This window comes from Cebus imitator, unplaced genomic scaffold (assembly GCF_001604975.1).
Source record: "Cebus imitator isolate Cc_AM_T3 unplaced genomic scaffold, Cebus_imitator-1.0 Scaffold150, whole genome shotgun sequence".
In the NCBI taxonomy this organism is placed as follows: Eukaryota; Metazoa; Chordata; class Mammalia; order Primates; family Cebidae; genus Cebus; species Cebus imitator.
In genome coordinates this window covers 2,985,072-2,991,009 of record NW_016107465.1, presented here as the reverse complement: position 1 = coordinate 2,991,009, position 5,938 = coordinate 2,985,072, and the positions used below count along the sequence as shown (strand labels likewise).

The window sequence follows — 5,938 nt, the reverse complement described above, 5'->3', positions numbered from 1 at the left end:
TACAGGCAATCACCACCATGCCGGGCTAATTTTTTGTATTTTTAGTAGAGGCGGAGTTTCACCATGTTGGCTAGGCTGATCTTGAACCCCTGACCTCGTGATCCACCCACCTTGGCCTCCCAAATTGTTGGGATTACAGGCGTAAACCATTGCACTCAGCCAAGATTTTTTCTTTTTATACAACTTGTGTTGGTCCTTTTGCAAAGCAAGAATATTTAAGAGTTTATAGATATAAAAATATTCTCAGCTCTTACTAAAGAAAAATCAACTTCTTGTTGTTCATTGTAGCCTTACCTTTCAGATGGAAACACAGATAAAATCCCAGACATTCCCAAAGAATAGGCTTCATAATGTTCAAGTAGATAGCTGGTATGGATATTTCCCCCCTTTTTAAGACTCAGTCTCGCTTTTGTTCGCCAGGCTAGAGTGGAATGGGGCGATCTTGGCTTACTGCAACCTCTGCCTCCTGGGTTCAAGTGATTCTCCTGCCTCAGCCTCCTGAGTAGCTGGGATTACAGGCACCTGCCACCATGCCTGGCTAATTTTTGTATTTTTAGTAGCGATGGGGTTTCACCATGTTGGCCAGGCTGGTCTCGAACTCCTGACCTCAGCTGATCTGCCCCCCACCCCTTAGCCTAAGTGCTAGGATTACAGGCATGAGCCACCATGCCCAGCAGCTGGTATGGATTTTAACTGTCTTCTCCTAAATCTTCCTTTATACAGGGAAAGCCTAACATGTTTGAGTGTTTACATTTTGGTTGGCATCCAATAATGCCAAAAGGGACTTTGACATCAGACAGACTTGGTTAAGTTTAGGTGCTTTGTTGTTGTTGTTGAGACAGAGTGTAGCTCTTGTTGCCCAGGCTGGAGTGCAATGGCACAATCTTGGCTCACTGTAACTTCTGCCTCTCAGGTTCAAGAGATTCTCCTGCCCCAGTGTCCTGAGTAGCTGGGATTATAGGTGCCCACCACCAGGCCTGGCTAATTTTTTGTATTTTTAGTAGAGACAGGGTTTCACCATGTTGGCCAGGCTGGTCTTGAACTCCTGACCTCAGGTGATCCAACCACCTTGGCCTCCCAAAGTGCTGGGATTACAGGCATGAGCCACCGTGCCTGGCTCTAGGCTCTTATTATTTAGTGGGTGACCTTGAGTATGGGACCTAACTTTTATAGCCTCAAATTTCTCATATGTAAAATGGGGATTAATAGAACCTGAAATAGAGTGGTTTTGATGATTACATGAGATACTGGACCTAAAATGCACACAGCTAATGCATTATAAATGTATATATGTATATATGCATTTATATACATACATGAAAAGCAACTCGTCACTTACTCAGGAGCTTTCTGGGGTAGACCGCTGCTGTATTTTCACTTATTGATCACTACTTTGGAAGAGTTAAAAGTATACCTTTTAAAATCTCAATTGGCAGGCTCTTAAGATGACTTGAATCTATCTCGTTGTACCTGAAGAATCTGGGGTATTCTTCCTCATCTAGTTCTCCAGTTTTTCTCCCCTCAAATTCATCTATCATAACCACAACTTTATGAACACCATTTCTCTGCTCAGAAATTTTCAGCGGCAGCTTGGAGATGACCTCAGGCAAGTGCAAGCCTCTTAGCTTCACGTTCAAAAGGCCTTCTACAATTGGGTCTACCCTTCTAGATTTATCACATTCCCTCTGCTCTTACCAAATGAGGTCGGTTGCATGCTCCTCCCAATACATAGCTGCATTTTCTTCCCCTGACTTCCCTCCCATTGTTCACTCTGTCTGAAATGTGTATCCTCTTCTATTTTTACCTCCCCAAACTCTACCCGTTCATCAAATAAGAACTCATTCAACAATCGCTTCCTCCGCAAAGCCTTCTGTTACCTCCCCTTGTGGAATCATCTTTCTTCTCTAAGTGTCTAGAACATGTTGTTTACACTTCAGTTACGCACAACCTGCCCTTCTTATTAATATGCAAGTTTTATGAAAGCAGGGATTTTTAAAAAATGAGATAGTTCAGTCCCCATAGAGACTGCCAAAAATTGCCAATGCTGACTGTATTTCAAGTCGTCATGGTGTGGTATTGGGAAGTTTTCAATTAGCAATAATCATGCCTCGGATAAACCTCATTGGCTACAATACTGCCACTGCACAAAGCTAGCAGGGATCATTTTTTATCCAATGTTTGTTTGCCGCAGTAAAATCAGTGCTTCCCAAACTATTTTTGAAAAAGAACCAGCTTTTTTAAAAAAAGCAATCTGTTGCAGATGAGAATGTTTGTAAAACACAATAAAAGGCTGGGCGCGGTGGCTCACACCTGTAATCCCAGCACTTTGGGAGGCTGAGGCGGGCAGATCATGAGGTCAGGAAATCGAGACCATCCTGGCCAACATGGTGAAAGCACATCTCTACTAAAATACAAAAAAAAAAAAAAAAAATAGCTGGGTGTGGTGGTGCACACCTGTAGTCCCAGCTACTTGGGAGGCTTAGGCAGGACAATCGCTTGAACCTGAGAGGTGGAGGTTGCAGTGAGCCAAGATCACACCACTGCACTCCAGCCTGGGTGACAGAGCAAGTCTCTGTCTCAAAAATAAATAAATAAAAACGAGTGATTAGAAAAATGAAATAAAAATACAAGCTAAAATACAAGCCCAAATGTCTCTCTTTTTTTTTTCTTTTTCTTTTTTGAGATGGAATTTTGCTCTTTTTTTTTTTGAGACGGAGTTTCGCTCTTGTTACCCAGGCTGGAGTGCAATGGCGCGATCTCGGCTCACCGCAACCTCCGCCTCCTGGGTTCAGGCAATTCTCCTGCCTCAGCCTCCTGAGTAGCTGGGATTACAGGCACATGCCACCATGCCCAGCTAATGTTTTTGTATTTTTAGTAGAGACGGGGTTTCACCGTGTTGACCAGGATGGTCTCGATCTCTTGACCTCGTGATCCACCCGCATCGGCCTCCCAAAGTGCTGGGATTACAGGCTTGAGCCAACGTGCCCGGCCGGAATTTTGCTCTTGTTGCCCACACTGGAATGCAATGGCATGACCTTGGCTCACTGCAACCTCCGCCTCCCAGGTTCAAGTGATTTTTCTGCCTCAGTCTCCTCAGTAGCTGGGATTACAGGTGTGCACCACTACACCCAACTAATTTTTGAATTTTTAGTAGAGATGGGTTTCTCCATGTCAGCCAGGCTAGTCTTGAACTCCTGACCTCAGGTGATCCGCCCACCTCCGCCTCCCAAAGTGCTGGGATTATAGGCATGAACTGCTGTGCTTGGCCTCCAAATCTCTCTTTATGATAGTCAATAGATATACATTTATTCTCTCAAAGTCCTGCAAATATGTCTAAACACTTAGTTCCTGTACTCTTCTCATTTCCTACTGGTAAAAACAGCTCATGGATGAGCACAGGATGATGGGCCACATACTGAGGAACCTGACATTACCTGCTGCTATATAAACATGTTGGTTAAAGAAGTAAATCCATGGGCCAGAGAAATGTTTTATAACAGTATTTTTTTCAATTATTGTTTGTTTCAGCATCCATTTTTAAGAATATAGGACAATCAATTATTAATACACTATCATGAAATTTGCTCACATTAGTTTGCTGATTTGCGAATCTTATTTGGATTCATTTAAACAAACTGAAAAATCCAAATATGATTTTCTTTTTGAAAGTAAAAAGCCTGAGTGGGGCTGGGGGGTGCAGCTCATGCCTATAACCCCAGCACTTTGGGGGCCAGGGTGGACAGATCACTTGAGCTCAGCAGTTCGACACTACCCTGGCCAACATGAAACCCCATCTCTACTAAAAATACAAAAATTACCTGGGTGTGGTGGCACACACCTGTAGCCCCAGCTACTCAGGAGGCTGAGGTAGGAAGATCACCTGAGCCCGGGAGGCAGAGGTTGCAGCGAGTCTAGATCGCACCCTCGCATTCCAGTCTAGATGACACAGTGAGTCCTATCTCAAAAACAAAAACAAAAAATACCCTTGCAAGGTTGATGGGAAACTTGCTACATGCCAGAAGTTCAGAGAGTTTCCCTATTGAAGAAAAAAATGAAAACTCACTACTAGGCTTATTGTTCCTCCTTAAACGATATTATTTTTTAAAAAAATTCAAAATCGAAGAGATATATATCATACAATTTACATATCTAGTCAGAAATTACACTGAAAGTTTGTTAAATCACATCTAGGAAATTTAAGTGAACTCAAGTAAGTAAATTAACTGCTGAGTTAATTAAGTTGTTAATTAGTTAATTAACTGTTATAGTTTTAAGTGATGCCATTAACAAACTGACACAAATTTCAGTTTTGCTTTCCTATATTTAGAAGGCCTTCACAGAACTGTAGAAGCTGGAGGGCCTAATTCTTTTCACAGAGTTTCGAACCAAATGCTAATATATTTATAATAAGATTTTTATTGTCTGGGGTTGAAGGCATTTTAAAGCAATTTGTCTAATTGCCTTTTTTTTTTTTTTTTTTTTTTTTTTTAAATTAGAGGGAACTCTTCATTTACTTTTAAAAATATAAAATACAATATGTAAGTGAAATAAACATGCAAATATTCATAATGAATAGCCAGTTTGATATATGTCGCTACTTTTGTTTGGGTATTGTTTTCAGCCATAAAGGTTTTGGAAAGGTAGACTGCAGTTATTTGCTGTGGGACCAACCATCTTAAAACCTGATGGCTTGAAATAATAGCAGTCGTTTATTTGGTCTATGGATCTGCAAGTCAGGCAGGCTGGGTGGACACAGCTCATGTGTCCTGATACTGACTGGGTGATCCACTTCTAAGATGGTTCCCCACATGGCTTTTGGCCTGGAGCTCAGCCAGGGCTGTCTCCTGGGGCCTCGTTTCCTCTCCTCATGGCTCTTTCTGTGGGCTGCTTGGGCTTCATCATAGCATAGCAGCAGGCTTCTAAGAGTGAGTTCTTAGGAGGTCTGGACAGAAGCTGACAGGCTTCTTAGGACCTAGCCTCATAAATCACAGAATGTCACTACTGCAATGTTATATTGGTGAGGCAAGTCACTAAAACCTGCTAAGATTCCAGGGGAAGGAAATGACTCCGCTTCCCAGTGGGAGAAGTAACAAAGATCTAAAGAAGTCATTCAGTTTGGTAAGTTAAGGAAGGCTTGTAAACTCACATAGTACGCTCTGATACTGAAAAAGACGCAGGTGTTTTGTTTGTTTGTTTGAGACTCAGTTTTGCTCTTGTTGTCTAGACTAGAGTGCAATGATGCAATCTCAGCTTACTGCAATCTCCGCCTTCTGGGTTCAAGCAATTCTCCTGCCTCAGCTTCCTGAGTAGCTGGGGTCATAGGCACCTGACACCATGCCCAGCTAAGTTTTTGTATTTTTAGTAGCGATGGGGTTTCACCATGTTGACCAGGCTGGTCTCAAACTCCTGGCCTCAAGTGGTCTGCCCGTCTCAGCCTCCTAAAGTTCTGGGATTCTAAGCGTGAGCCACTGCGCCTGACCAAGAGGGAGATTTATAATGTTTTTTTACTTAAGGCTGCCCCACAAGTTAGGTTAATCCCACCAGTAGATAATGTAGTAGAAGACAAACTGGATTTGGATGGAAGATCTGGTTTTATACTGGGGTTCCATTGTACTATTTGAGAGGCTTTTGAGAAAGCTATTTGACCTTTCTAAGATTCTGTTTTCTCATGTTTAAAATGATAATAATATCTCACCTATTTCTGTACATCCCAGAGTCTTTGAGTTCAAATAAATTACTGTATGGAAAAGTGTATTTTAGATACAAAAACAAATGACATATGTATGACTAGGTTTTCTTACCACTGGAATATACCCATTGTACACTGTTCCTCATACTTGCCTGCTGTTACATTTATTTTGCATTTTTGTTTGTTGTGTACTTAAGTAACCCCGAATTCTTGGGCTACTGTTTTCACTTAGAACTCTGACCTCAGACA

At 41.9% G+C, this 5,938-nt stretch overlaps 1 long non-coding RNA gene and 1 other non-coding gene across 2 annotated transcripts in view; both read right to left on the bottom strand.

Annotated features, from left to right (window-relative positions):
* LOC108314354 overlaps positions 1-124 on the bottom strand; it is an 18,852-nt gene extending 18,728 nt beyond the window's left edge. The window contains exon 1 of the long non-coding RNA XR_001829429.2: positions 95-124. This is a non-coding gene — a long non-coding RNA (uncharacterized LOC108314354). The remainder of the gene's footprint in view (positions 1-94) is intronic.
* A 1,889-nt stretch (positions 125-2,013) lies between these two features.
* On the bottom strand, positions 2,014-2,152 carry LOC119473352. Its single transcript, XR_005202560.1, has one exon. It is a non-coding gene; the product is annotated as a U4 spliceosomal RNA (small nuclear RNA).
* Between the last annotated feature and the right edge of the window lie 3,786 nt (positions 2,153-5,938).